Source organism: Hemicordylus capensis, chromosome 4 (assembly GCF_027244095.1).
Source record: "Hemicordylus capensis ecotype Gifberg chromosome 4, rHemCap1.1.pri, whole genome shotgun sequence".
Lineage (NCBI taxonomy): Eukaryota > Metazoa > Chordata > Lepidosauria > Squamata > Cordylidae > Hemicordylus > Hemicordylus capensis.
This window is the reverse complement of record NC_069660.1, coordinates 125,011,456-125,026,759: the sequence shown is the minus strand read 5'-3', so window position 1 is coordinate 125,026,759 and position 15,304 is coordinate 125,011,456. Positions and strand designations below refer to the sequence as shown.

General features: G+C 42.4%; 1 protein-coding gene and 1 long non-coding RNA gene across 5 annotated transcripts in view; one reads left to right on the top strand and one right to left on the bottom strand.

The window, feature by feature from the left end:
- The first annotated feature begins 7,274 nt into the window (after positions 1-7,274).
- The window catches only part of GFI1 (growth factor independent 1 transcriptional repressor), a 42,566-nt gene continuing 34,536 nt past the window's right edge, over positions 7,275-15,304 (top strand). The window contains exon 1 of one of the 4 annotated variants that reach the window (XM_053249326.1): positions 7,275-7,438. The gene's annotated coding sequence lies outside the window, so the exon portion shown is untranslated. Of the gene's footprint in view, positions 7,439-7,787; positions 7,936-11,326; positions 11,608-11,859; positions 12,017-15,304 lie in introns of those variants that run through there. The other 3 variants (XM_053249323.1, XM_053249322.1, XM_053249325.1) reach the window with 3 other exon arrangements.
- Positions 8,498-12,622, bottom strand: LOC128324586 (uncharacterized). The gene is made up of 2 exons (XR_008306959.1): positions 11,756-12,622; positions 8,498-8,680 (listed from the first exon to the last, which is right to left on the bottom strand). It is a non-coding gene; the product is annotated as an uncharacterized LOC128324586 (long non-coding RNA).

Genomic DNA, 15,304 nt, shown 5'->3' with positions numbered 1-15,304 from the left:
CTCATTGCTGCATTTGAGTATTGCATAAAATACAGCCATTCATTATTATAAAGGTGTCCAGCGACTCCTCTTATGTGGTCAGGCTGGATCAGTTTCAGTTTGTGACTTGTGAGGATGTGGACAAACTGCTTGGAGCTGTGCAGCCTACTACTTGTTCTCTTGACCCTTGCATGACATGGCTTGTACTATTTGGCAGGGAAGTTGTTATAGAAGGCATAGTGGAGATCATAAATGCTTCTCTGAGGGAGGGAAGGATTCCTCTTTGCCTTAAGGAGGCAATTATTAGACTTCTAAAGAAGCCTGCATTGGATCCCTCAGAATTAAGCAACTATAGGCCTGTCACCAACCTTCAGTGGTTAGGCAAGGTAACTAAGAGGGTGGTGGCCTTCCAACTCCAGGCAATCTTGGATGAAACTGATTATCTAGACCCGTTTCAGACCAGCTTTCGGGTGGGCTATGGGGTGGAGACTGCCTTGGTTGGCCTGACGAATGATCTCCAGTTGGAAATTGACAGAGGAAGTATGACTCTGTTGGTCCTTTTTTGAACTCTTGGTGGCTTTCGATACTATCAACCATAGTATCCTTCTGGAGCGTCTGGGCGGGGAGTGGGAGGCAGTACTTTGCAGTGGCTCCACTCTTACCTCTTGGGCAGATTCCAGATGGTGTACGTTGGAGACGGTTCTTCAAAATCTGAACTTTTGTGTAGTGTCCCTCAGGGCTCTCTGTATTGTCTCCGATGCTGTTTAACACCTACATGAAACCACTGAGAGAAATCATCAGGAGATTTGGTGCTGGGTGTTATTAGTATGCTATTGGCACCCAAATCTTTTTCTCCGTGTCAGTATCATCAGGGGAAGGCATAACCTCCCTAAATGCCTGCCTGGAGGCAGTGATAGGCTGGATGAGAGATACCAAGCTGAGGCTGAATCCAGATAAGAGGGAGGTACTTATTGTGCGGGGTTGGAAACTGGGAGATGATTCTGATCTGCCAGTTCTGGATGAGGTCACACTTCCCCAGGAGGAACAAGTACACAGTCTGGGGGTGCTTCTGGACACAAACTTCTCCCTGGTGTCCCAGGTTGAGGCAGTGGCCAGAGGTGCCTTTTATTAGCTTTGGCTGATACACCAGCTGTGTCCATTTCTTGAGATAAGTGACCTCAGAACAGTATTACATCTGCTTGTCACCTCCAGATTTGATTACTGCAATGTGCTCTATGTGGGGCCCCCTTTGTATTTAGTTGGGAAACTGCAGTTGGTCCAGAATATGGCAGCCAGGTTGGTCTCTGGGTCATTTTGGAGACACCCTATCATTCTTATCTTAAAAGATCTACACTGATTGCTGATTAGTTTCTGGGCAAAATAGCAATAGCAATAGCACTTACATTTATATACCGCTTTATAGCCAGAGCTCTCTAAGAGGTTTACAATGATTTAGCATATTGCCCCCAACATTCTGGGTACTCAAATACAAGGTCTTGGGTATAAATAAACTATAAAGCCGTAAACAAGTTGGGCCCTGGGTATTTAAGAGAACGTTGTCTTTGCTATGAACCCCACCGCCCATTGAGATTATCAGGAGAGGTCCGTCTGGTGGCTACTCAAGGATGGGCCTTCTCCATTGCTGCCCCGAGGCTTTGGAACACACTTCCTGCTGAAATCAGAGCCTCCCCATCTCTTACAACTTTTAAAAAGGCACTGAAGGCACATTTGTTCACCCAGGCTTTTAATTAGATACTATTTTAATTGTGTGTTTAATAGTTCTAACATCTTAAATTTTAAATTGTAATGTTTTAAACCTTTTTGTTTTGTTTTGTTGTAAACCGCCCAAGACTTGCATTTTGGGTGATATATAAATGTGTTTGATAAACAAACTAGGAAGATGACCACATGGTGAGAATGTGTCAAAGGTATTTAAGAGAACATTGTCTTCATCATGAACCCCACTTCCTGTTAAGATCATCTGGAGAGGTTTGCCTGCAGCTGCCACCAACTCGGGAATGGGCCTTCTCCATTGCTGCCCCTGGACTTTGGAATGCACTCCCTGTTGAAATAAGAGCCTCCCCATCTCTGACAACTATTAAAAAGGCACTGAAGGCACATTTATTCACCCAGGCTTTTGATTAGATTTATCATTTTAAATAATTATAATACGGGGTTTTAAATGTCTTTAATCTTTTAAATAATTTTAACTGTTAATTGATTTAATGTTTAAATGATTTTAATTGTAAACTGCCCAGAGACGCAAGTTTTGGGCAGTATAGAAATATTTTAAATAAATAAAGAATAGCTGGGGTTGCTTGTGTGGGAAAGAGCCAGATCCACCTTTATGCCCCAACTGACTTTTTGGCACATGGGCCTTATAGCACATCTGGCCCTTACTCTGTTGCTTGAGCAGCCACCTTTCTGTACATTCTTCACCTGCATCCTTGCCTCACCTATTTCCTTCACTTCATCTGTCTCCCATTCCTCTGGCCCTGCTGGCAAGATGACCCATCAAATGTTGAAATGTGACTTGCAGGTGGAGAGTCCTTGCATAATGAGCAGAGTTTTTGTTTGTCCCATAACAGTCTTTATCTCATTCCTTGGTGTAAGATGTTCTGGTTGCTAGACAACATGAATGCAAATCTGAGATGAGGGTGGAAACTGAAGAAACGGTAGTGGATGTCATACAGGCAGGGGGGAAACAGTGCTACTACTATATGCAGTTTTTGAGGAGAAGGAACTTCTGAGGGGGTTGCTTTCAGGATAAAGTTTGCAGATTTCCCAAACCTGATGTACTATCTTCCCCTCACTTCTCTATTTTTTAGATGCTACCTTTCCTACTATACCAGCAAAAAGATTCAGGACAGGAGGAGAAAACAAAGTAAGATGCGACTAAATAATTGAATGTTATGGTGTGGGTTGTAAGGCAAAAACTGCCATTGTTTACACACTCGGCCAAGAGCAAGCCCCATGGAACACAGTGGGATGTATAAGTATGTATATATAAAATTAGGATGTGCATGAACTTCATTTTAATAAGGTTAGTACAAAACAAATGTGTGCTTTTCTGCAATCCTGTTTTGCTCTTCAAGAACAAACTTGGTTAATCCACAAGCACTGAACCATCATCCAATTTACAGCATGTCTTGTTCAGCTTTTAATACTATACAGGACTATTGCTGTTGCAAGGCAGTAATTGACTCGTCAATGTCATTTCTTGAAAAAAAAATTCTAAGGCTTTGCATAGCAAGGGGGTTAAACAGTGCCAGACATGAGCCAGTTTTGCTGAGCTGTAGTCTTTCTGATCCATGCTGATCCTAACCATGTTCAAAAGTAAGTCCATTTTGATTTCTGTCACTTCTGAGTAACTGAAAGGCTCACTTCTAATTAAATCTACCATTGTACCCTAAAGTTGCATATGAAAGTAAGCTTTTCTTCAGTGAGACTTATGAATAACCAAGCAGAAAATTGGTTGTCATACAGCCCAATCTTTTTAAATTTTGTCTTTTGCTTCAGTTCAGAACGGCCGGAGCAACAAAAACAACAAATACTTAACAATAAAACTTCATCAGCTGCAATTTGCAGGAGAAGAAATAGGTTTGTCTGGAAGATTTGTTCACATAAATAGATGGTATCCAGGAAATTCTTAACTTGAGAGCTGCTCTAACTTTCAGTTTTTGCTTTAGCTATTTTTATCATAGTGCAGAAATCATTGCTGACACTTCTCAGAACAAATGAGATTTCACTGGACGGGGTGAATGTTGTACTTAAATGTTAAAATGATGCAGTTTCTCAAAAGCAACAGACAGTTTTTTTTTTAGTTTTATGGCTCACTTTCTTTGTAGATGGCATCTGCTTCACCTTCCCCACTGGGAATCCAGATATAAGCAGCTGACAACCTCAGCACCTGGTGCTGGGCAGCTGAGGTTGTCTAGAAAGTCTCTATCGTTGGCAGCACCAGCTGCGAGTCTTTGCAAAAGCAAAGCTCTTCAGTCGGTGGCATGAGAAATTCAGTTGAAGGTTGGTCATAAAACACACTGAACAGTGAAGTGTAATGAACTTGCAGTAACTGCCATATTGCACAGGTGGTGGTGAAGGAGAATGGGTGGCAAGAGCTTTATTTTGAAGCTCATGTTTTCACTGAGTGAGGGTCACACTACACTCATGGCTTGCTTAGTCACTTGAATATTTTCCCCTGGTTTTTGTTTTAAATCTGCAGTCTGGACCAGAAGTTCACATGGTGAGGAGATGCTTTGTCTCTGCAAGCCACTTTGCCCCCCATCAAATTTGCTACCCCAGCTGTGTGTAACCCTTCAGGGGAAAAGATGCCATATCTTTCCCTGCACAGGGCAAAAATTATATCTTTCTCCTCCTGGGGGGAGGATATTCCAATGAGAGGGGAAATATGGCACACAGAGCACCTACTTGAGCTTCCATTCCAAATTGCAATTTTCCAGAACTGTTTGGGTTTTTTAAAAATAAAAATGGATACATTCACATGACTGAGTATCCTGTGACGTCTAAATTCTGAAATGAAACCATTTTTGAAGGCAGCAAATTGGTTTGCTGTTGCATCTAAGGACAAGACTACACCCAAGAACCAGGGCTGCCACCAGAAACAGCAGCCCTGTGTCAAATTGTTCCTTCCCTCTCCAAGTATAACATAACATACTCTGTCCTGATGTTATCATATTATGCATATCTTCTCCTTTTTCTAGTGAGAGCCAGAGGCATAGGGAAATGCACAGTCTAGGAAGCTGCCTTATACCGAGTCAGACCATTGGTCTATCTAATTCAGTTTTGTCTATGCAGACTGCCAGCGGCTTCTCCAAGGTTGTAGGCAGGAGTCTCTCTCATGCTCAGCCCTATCTTGCAGATGCCAGGGAGGGGACTTGGAACCTTCTGCAGGCAGATGCTCTTCCCAGAGCAGCCCCATTCCCTAAAGGGAATATCTTACAGTGCTCACATATGTAGTCTCCCATTCAAATGCAAACCAGGGCAGACATTGCTTAGCAAAAGGGAAAATGCATGCTTGCTACCACACTGGGCAAGTCATACTACACATTCCAGAGTGTAAGGGGAGAACTTGTACAGTGACCATTTTCTGCAGCAGCCTTGTTTCATGTAACATATAATTCCCCTCTAACATATCGTGTGTGGGGATGGGGGTGATGGCCTATGACAACTTCTTCAGTAGTGATTAATGTACGGTGCTAGAAATCACTGGAGCATCCTCTTCAAATGGAGAGCTGTGTGCCACACATAAGGAGAACTGTATAATGTTAAATTTACAGGCAAAGTTTCCTTCATTAACTTGTGTGCCTCTGTCTCTGGTGTTACTGCAACATTTGTGGCAAGAAGGGTTTAAGATTAGGAATGCATTCTAATTATCACACTAGTTGGTTAAATTGCACATCTGCTTCATTTTATACTTTGTAGTTCAAAATAAATTATTTCTACACAATTCTATTGCAAACATTGCTTAATATGTATATGCTTTAAGAACTCCAAAGTAGCACTCATGAGTCATGAAGTCAGAGTTGGAGACGTGGAACTCCTTAGCCTCCACAACCATCCAGTAGAATTAGGTTTTCCTTGGAACAGCTGAGCCCCATGCTATCTCACAAACTACTTTTGAAACTCTTCTGTTTCAAGGGTAGCTTACCATGCAGCATGGGTCTTGGCTGTCCAAGAAAATTAAGTCTAAAGCTGCCTTCAGCTCATGCAACTCGTTTTATGGCTCTTTGAATCCTAGCCATAAATTCCAAACTGGCAGCTTTTTCTTCAAGTCTGCTCTGTATCCGGAATTCTAGTGCAGATTAATGAATTTGAGACCAACTGCTATCTTCCATTTTTGTACAGGCGTTTGAAAACACTGCTTTTCTTTAGCCTTTTCTGATTCTTAAAAAAAAAACTTCTGTTGGGTTTCTGCCTCTATCTGGCCCAGATCATTGGAAAGCAAAGCTGTTCCCTGATTATATAAGACATTACATTTCTGACTTGAAGTGATACTAAAGCAGCATCCGACCAGATAATAGTTATGAAGCTTGCTAATCAGACGATCAGCTGAGCTATACGCTTCATCTTAGAAACTAGGAAACCTAAAAGATAAGTAGCAGTGACTGAACTTGCAATGCAAGTTTTGTGAAGGATTTCCAGTGTGCCTGTTCCTCTCTTCTGTTAACTATATCAGTATAACAAAGATGAGGCAATTACAGGGAAAGGATGCTTACTATCAAAATGTGTAGTCCTGATTGCTTTATCTGTTGTTTCTCGAATGCCTATTTCCTACTGTTACATGCTTTTCAAGAAGGGTAGGTCTGTCAACAGCGATTATAACTGAATGCAGTCTCCATCTTCAGAAGCACAATACCTGTGACCAGTGTTCCCTCTAAGGCGTGTGCATTTGCGTGTGCTCACAAGTTTTTGGATGTCCACTCCGTTCATTTTAGATTCTACTCAGGTTGAATCAGGAAGGCCCCATTCTGAATGCAGGTGTGTACACACTGCCTTAATAATGCCACCCAGAACATAACTCATTCGGCACACAGATGGAAAAAATTAGAGAGAACACTGCCTGTGACAACCAGATTTTGAAGACAAATGGGTTCTATCCCATCATGCCCTGCTGGTGAGTTCCTGCTGTTGGAAATAGAATGCTGACCTAAATAATCTGATACAGCAAAAAATATTCATATGTATCACATGGTACAACCACTGGGCAAAAATGATGGAAATAAAATTGATTTTAAGGTAAGAAATACATTTTTCACAACTCTGCATCATGTATACCAGAAATACTCAACTTCTGCACTCCAGGAGATGGACTACAACTCCCATAATCCCTATTGGCCAGTGGCATAGTGACATTGGTAGTGGACTGTGCTATAAATGTGGCTGCTGCTATAGCCACACTACCAGCCCCCTTTCTCCCCCAGGCCATCTCCTCCTGCCTCCATGATGGCTCACCTCTCCCATCACCAGGCCTCTGCCTTTGTCCACATTCTCAGTTGCCGCCACTGCAGCAGCGGCTCCTAAGGTTCCAGGAGCCACAGCGGCAACTCCTAAGCTTTGCTCAGTTTCTACACACTATAAAAATGTCATGGTCCATTCACAGGTGTCTTTCTTTGTCCAGGTGCTGTGTGCTGTAAAAACAAACAAACTTGGGAAGCCACTGCATCTCCTCGAGCCACTTCAGAGGCAGCAAAACGGCCAGGGAGTGGGAGGCCGGACAGGGGAGAGAGGTAAGCAACTTGTGTTCCATCCACTCAACTGTAGCTCCGCCCCTGCTATTGGCCACTGTGTCTGGGAATTACGGGAATTGTCCCAAATCAGCTGGAGGACAGAAGTTGTGCAGCTCTGATATAGCATACTAAGGAAGGCAAATCCTTATACTGTTGAGAAACTAACAAAGACTTTGGCATGAAACCTCTGAAGACTTTGGAACTATCATAAAGTAAGGCACTACCTTATGAAGGTGAGGGGAGAGGATTGCTAATCATAGGACACACACAGCTGTTAGACCTAACATTTCCCCACAACTATGAGATCTTAAAACTTTATTAATCTAGTCATTATTTCCAAGACTACTTGAGCCACACCAGTACCCCTAGGCTTATAGTTCGCCAAATACCTTTGCTTCAAACTTCTCACATATTTTAATGTTATTTTATTATTGTTGTTGTTGTTGTTGTTGTTAGTTCCCCTCTTTTTCTGGGATCTGGTTCTCGAATTCTTTGTAGCCACAAAACATTTAACAGCATTGTCATTTGTGTCTTTGTAGCCACAAATCTCATTTAATAGCACTGTCATAATACACTTGTCTGTACCTGTTCTGTTCTAAGAATTCTAGATTGTCTGTAAGCATTCAGCTTGTCTGTAGCTGTTCTGTTCGAAGAATTCTAGATTGTGGCCTTTGTTCTGTGGCTTTGGAGACCCTGGCCCTGTCAACAGGTGGTATTATTATTATTATTATTATTATTTAATTCAATTTCTATACTGCCCTTCCAAAAATGGTTCAGGGCGGTTTACACAGAGAAATAGTAAATAAATAAGATGGATCCCTGTCCCCAAAGGGCTCACAGTCTAAAAAGAAACACAAGATAGACACCAGCAACAGTCACTGGAGGTACTGTGCTGGAGGTAGATAGGGCCAGTTATTCTCCCCCTGCTAAATAAAGAGAACCACCACATTAAAAGGTGCCTCTTTGCCAAGTTAGCAGGGGTTAGCAGAGGTACACAGCTCTTCCATCACAAAATGCTGGGCTGAGGTTCTGATGTGCCAAGATTCTCCATTGTGTTGACTGGTGGGGAAAACAGAGCTTTACCTCTCCCCAAAATGCTTAAAAACAAAAACAAAAAACTGCCTAAAGTATATTCCATGAATTCAGCAGCCAGTGTTTAGAAAAAGGAGGAAAGGACTGCATCTCTCATGTCCCAGCTCCACATGTGAGACTTCTGAAGGTGCATCCATATAGCAGTGGGTTGTGACATTGGCAAACTGTTTACTTCGTGATTCAGTCCAATTATGTGGGAAATCTTCATGCCAAGGCCAGTGATTATATTATTTTTTAACTGCAATTGCCATGCAGACTGCATACAGGGATAACAGAAGAATTGGCCCTAGAAACATAATTGAGGGGGGCGGTGAGTAGTAAGAAGGTGTCTTGGCATATATGATGTACTTTGGGAGCAGCCTCTGTAAAAAAATGTATAGGGGATTTAGTCAGCTTCCTGGATATATAATCTTTAGGTTATAAATTCTTGGCTGCTCTAGACCTATATACTGTCTTAAGTGCATTGCTTTTAACTCTTGAGTTTATCTTCAAGCATACATTACAATAGCTCAGTACAGATGTTTTCACTTTTATAATAGCTTGTTATACCCATACAAAAAACATTGATTTATGTTTGGTTAAAGCAAAAGCTGGTTACAGAGATGTATATAGATTGCTGCATCAACATTGATCTTCCATTGCTTCTGAGATTTTTTTTTTAATTCCTAGTTTTATATAACTGAATGTTGCTTAATATGTTTACTTAAGTGTACATTCCAGATTTTTATTTTTGGCAGGAAGGATAAGTTCGGCATATGGTGTGGTCTCTTTCTCACACACGCATACACACGCACACTGAGAGACTGACAATATTTTTGAAGAATTATCTTCCTGGAATAGTTGTCTGAACTCATCAGTATCAGTGTTCCCTCTAAGGCGTGCACATGTGTGTGCGCTCACACATTTTTTCATGTCCACTCAGTTAATTTTAGATCTCACTCAGGTTGAATCAGGAAGTCCCCACCCTGAATGCATGTGTGCACACACTGCCTGATACTTCCACCCAGAAAAAATCTAATTCCGCACACAGATGAAAAAAAATTAGAGAGAACACTGATCAGCATGTATTTTTTCCGAGTTTGTCAACTGAATTGTTCTATCTGTGTGTTTTTTGCCACAGTCTTTACTGCTCTGCAAGAATTTAGAAAATATACTGTTTGGTATAAATGATGTTTGGAGGAAGGAGTGGAGGCTGGTTGAAATTTGTGCTTTCTGCAAATTATCTTAAAGAATCTACTATGCTAACAAGAATTAAAATGCCAACTCTTTGAAATTTTTCAGATTAATTTGCCTTCTAAGAATTTAAAGTGGCTTCTTAAAACAAAAGCCAAGGTGCTTTTGTTTTCACAAGTTAATGGAAACTCTATAAAATTAGTTTTATCATCTTTCTTTAACGGAATAATTCTTGGCAACAGTGCAGTTTATTTTTTTCCATTGTTTCAAAGAAATACACTGGTAAGAATGGTCCTCATTATTATTTAAAAATGCATTCTACTTTGCATGCTATTACTCCTAATATTTAATGTTCTACCATTTCCAGTGTTTGACATTTACTCTTGCTTATTACTATACATTTATGAGTCCAATAAATTTTCAAAATATCCATTCCTTTCCAAATTATTACTTGGATTTACACTTGGATTTACCTATATAGTCAAAGTCATTTTGTTCAGTACTTCCAAATCTCATAAATTGAACTACTATTCTCTTAATTTAATCTCATTTAATTTCTGGTATTTGGTATATATAATTGACAGCTAAAACCAAAGCGTACAGCAACATTTTTAATATTTTATGCTTTTATATACTGCTTTCAGCAAAATTCACAAAGTGATGTATGTAGTAGAGAAATTAAAAACAAAAAATTGCTGTCCTAAAGAGGCCCACAGTCTTTTAAAAGCACACATATTCCATACAGTCACTGGAAAAGATGTGTGTTGGGCTGGATAGGGACAGCTGCTCTCCCTACAGAACAGAAGAGAACTATCACCTGAAGGTGTCTCTTTGCCCAGTTAGTGGGGGTCAGTTAGCCCTAATAGAGATAACAATGGCATATTCCACTGGATTGTAATGTATGCTGTACCTTAAAAGTCTTATATATGAATTATTAATATATGTTGCTAAATAAGCTCTCTCTATATATGATTTTATCAATAATTCCTCAAGCTCTATTGTCACTTCCAACAGCAGACTACCAAAAAACCCCACAAAAAACCCTTACTGGCATTAATGCTCAAATTATGAGCATTAATGCTCATAATGCTTAATATCAAATTATGAGCATTAATGCTTAATATTCAAATCTTGAGAAGGCAAGGGTCCCCTTTAATGAAATCTACAAACCCTCCTCCCTGACTAGACCTCAACAAGCCTGACTAGACCTCAACAGCTGTCTAAAAACAGCTGGACCCCTTGTACCCCCCTTTGCCCCAACCCGCTTGTCATTTGATCACTGACTTAGTTACACGTGGTCCACAGTCCTCTCTTCTTATAGGTGCTACCTCTTTTTGTAGGAAGGCTCCTTTGTTTTTAACATCTGCAATACTAACATAAATTCAACAGGGGTAGAGAGCAGAGTGCAAATTCCCTACTCAGCTATGAAGCTCACTGAGGTGACCTTAGCCCATTCATTCCCCTTTGGCCCAAACTACGTTGCAGGGTCATTGTGAAAACCAACTGGGTCACCCATATCCAGGTATACCCCCCCTGAGCTCATTAGAAGAAGAGTGGGATACAAAGGTGAAGATAATGATGCCAATTTTCCTGAGCTGGGAGTGCAGTAAGGGATAGGCTGTACCTGCTGACTTTCTGCCTGCTCTACAGATATTAACAGGCTTGTTGCCAAGTAAAGATGCCACCCTAACCTTTTTCTTGGAATAGGGTGGGTGGTCCGAACTTAGCCTTCCTAATCGGTCTCCCTGCACGACTTGTGCATGCTGGAGGCGACGAGAGAGACGAGTGTGGCTAATGGCTCGCTCTCTCTCTCTCTCTCTCAGTGGTTTGAGCCCTCTTTCTAATTTTACAGTCGGTGTGATTTCATGCATGGAGCTAAGCAAAGCTCTGCTAAAACGGGGGTAGTCATAACGATACAGTCAGTCAGTGAGAGATGTGTTACTCACACACCCCTTCCCTTCTGTCTCCAGGGCCCTGATGATTTTGGCTGGGTTGCAGAAACCGCAGGCACCTTTGGAGATTTAGCAAATTGCGCTCCCCTCTAGGCCCCGGAAAGGCAGCCGCGAGGGGGAGAAAAGGGGCAGGCTTTTCTAGACGGCGGTTTCTTTTTCTGCTGGTAGGCTTGATCTCTTTCCTCTCCCCGCCGGGTCCCTTCCCCACTTTCTCCGGGGACACGAATTTCCCTCCAGAATGACCCGATGTTCTCCGGGCAAAAGGGGAGACAGAGAAACCCGCCCACCTCTTCCTCCAAATTTAAGACTTACCTAAACTCCCAAGGGATAATGAGCAAGCCTGCAGGGCTGGGTGGGCGTCACGGTATTTTCAGCCGCGCCGATGGGCGTGTCCATCCCGGCAGCAGAGTTTCCACAACAAGGAGACCAGAAGAAGGCTCCGCTTTGCCCTAGGAGTCACCCTGTATCTAATTCTAGGAGCGTCGCCATTTTTGTGCTGGGCCGGGCTCCTGTGCCTTTAACCGCTAGCTGCAAGGCCGGCAGAAAATCACTGAGTGAAGCTTTCCCCATGAAGTGAGAAGCTGTACCTATAGAATGTCTGGCTGGTCTGTGGCTCTGAAAAGCACAGGGCCACTGGCCAGGGGTGTAGCGATAAGTGAGCGGATGAATTCAAAGAACCCAGGGCCCCCAGCTCCTGGGGCCCCCCCAGCTGCACCCCTCCCTAATTTCTTCATTATCTCCCTCACTCCGAGGGTCCCCACATGGGCCCCCTCTCCCCTAGCTACACCACTGCCTCTGGCAGAAGAAAATGTGGCAACCCTACCTGGGAGGAAAAAAGAGGGAGGTGATGAAAAAGAGCAGACTGCTTCTTTCACTGTTCCACCACCGCCACACACAGAGAGAGCTGGTGGTTTGCTTGAATAGTGACAGCAAAGTGGGTGGAGGGGGGAGAATCGCCAAGATGGTCCCAGGCCTGAAACAGGCTGGGTTGGTTTGTTTGCTTGCTTTTTAAAGGTGATTGAGATAAGAAATTCCAAAGCACTGTCCATAGTGATAAAAATATGCTGAATAATAAACAATTTGCCTTTAGAAGCCCACCTCACACAGTTCAACAGTAGCACCAGCACTCCACCACATATCTAAGTGGTGGGGCAATTGCTCCAGGAAGGCCTGCATGAAAACAAATCATACCCCTGGCAGCACCTCCAAGGGTTTTCTTCTCCACCCCAGTCCACACACACTGCCCACCACTTGAGTATGGAACCATTGAAGAGCAGGCCCAGGGGCACCGTCGTTGAGACAAAATGTGTCCAGCTGCTCAGCTTATCCCTTATCGTCCCTTATCCTTCACATCCAGGATGGTGCCTATTATATGTATTTGATTTCTTTCTTTGTTAACATTTTTATTTTGCCTTTCTGTGGAAAAATGCTCAAGGAAGCTGACAATAATAAATTTTAAAACAACCAATCCATAACAAAATTGATGGTGATTACGATAAAGATAAAGAGGGTGTCGGTGCCCCCCCCCCACACAAAATATTGTTCCATGCAAACTTCATTGTGCAAATACTTTGGGGGACCTGCATACAAGGGACAGGCCTGGATTCCTCTTACAGGCACTTCCTTCCCTACCCCTCACCTGCTGCTGCTGTTGCTGCTGCTGCTGCTGCCACCACTATAAAAGGCTGCTGCTACTGCTAACTGTTGGGATCTAGTGATGGCTGAGGGGGAAAGTTGCCATCCTGTCATTACATTCTAGGGCACAAATTTACCTTAGAGCTTTCAAATTGCCACCTCATTCAGTCTAGCTTCGGAAGGAAATTCAGGGCGTAATCGCTAGGATTCACATTTCTTAGAGACTCAGCTCTAAAACATACAGAAGAATAAACAAACCATTGTCTTTAATATGGCAGGTGCAAAATGGCTTGCTTTACCACTGAGTAGCCACATTTATTTTTGTTTGTTTGTTTATTAATTACTTTTAATATCCCACTCTATCTCCAAGGAGCCCAGAGCTACATACTTAAGTTTCTCCTCACAACAACCTACTGTGAAGTAGGTTAGACTGAGAGAGAAGTGACGGCCCAGAGTCACCCAGCAAGTATCATGGCTGAATGGGGATTTGAAATGTGACCCCAAAGTGACTCCAGCCACATCACTTATGTTTTAAGCCATTTAAACTATTTTAAAATTGTTTTAAGCCAGTGACAAATTGGGGCTTCCCCTTCTCCCCTCACCCTGTTCCTGCTCTCTGTAATTGAGATGTAAAACTGGCACTAGTAGGTGTGATTTCAAGTTCATACACACTTGTATTTTCCAGTGACATTTCAATTGGTTTTCTGCATTTCCGGTGCCTGTATTGGTATCAGATTTGCTAGAATTTGCAGGGTTGTTGTTGTTTTTTTTTAAACAAGTGTCTGTCCTCTATTTTCTAACCAATGTTGATAACATGTACATATATATAAATAAATGGCAGTAGAGAAGTACAAAGGCACTAACGTCATATGAAGAAGGAACAATTTCCTTATCAGTGTCCCTTTCCTGTGGGGTAATGCAATGACCTATTAGCATTTTATTAGTATGAGCCTAAACCACAACATGGGTTGAGGTACGATTAGCTTTGTTGCAGGGTGGAATGGTGCTTGGGTATTATTTTTGACGGGTTGTAGCATAAGATATGTGCTTGAGCTTTGATAGGGTAAGTGCACAGCCTCTGAATGAGAGGGAATATGGTGGGGAGCTGAAATTTTTGCGGGATTCAAAATGGAGTGATTGCGTAAGCAAGAGCAGTGGTCACACCAGAAAAAATATGGGGAAAGCAGAGTAGGGACAAAGTGCTTTCAGGAGTGGAGTGGAGTGAGCTTTCTTCTGCATGTTAGATTTCTGAAAGAGAAATAATGGTATGTTTCACATTATACTGTCTGATCCTAAACATAAATAGAAGTGAGCCCATCAGGACTCATCTTTTAATATAATGGTTGATGAGCACAAAGAAAAGCATTCTGAGTATGTGGAAAGTGCCTTTCTTTTAAGTAGCCATAAAGTCCAGCAGCAGGAGAGTAGCGGCAAACTACTTATCTGGGCAGCACTTGCCCACCTATACACAAGGGGCTTGTGATGCACTTGACAATGATGATATGGACACTATCCATGATGGCATGGACTCTATCCACTAGCCGCCTGCCCTGTGAACTAATCTAAGGGTCCTCACCATAGGAAAAGCCCACCACAGTTGTGCTTGCTGGGGCAGGAAGCAGAGTTTGCTAGCAGTTCTGGTTTGAGTGCTGATAAACAGCAACAGGACTGCTTACTGGGCAATTCAGTTGGGGCTGAGTAATCCTACCCCTACCTCTACTAATTATATCACCTGGAGAGTTTGTTCATAATTATCAGCTGCTAGAGGCAAGTATTCGGCTTATTTTAAGGTATATGTAGGCCCAACAGGCCATGAGCAAATTCTAAACATGTGCTAAGACAGGCTTTGACAAATTTTCATAGGCGCTAAGAGCCAGTCAAAGTATGCAGGAGCCAGAAAATGGACCCTTGACAAAATTACTGGACAGTAAAGGACATTGTGGAAGGGAGGGTAAATGGGCTTCTCATTATCCCCTTTACAAGTAATATACTTAGAACAGAAATAGGGCTGCCTGGGACAAATAGGTAAAGGTAAAGTGTGCTGTCGAATCGGTGTTGACTCCTGGCGACCACAGAGTCCTGTGGTTGTCTTTGGTAGAATACAGGAGTGGTTTACCATTGCCATCTCCTGTGCAGTATGAGGTGATGCCTTTCAGCATTTCCCTATATCGCTGCTGCCAACAGTGGGGATTTGAATCTGTAACCTCTGGCTTGCTAGTCAAGTCA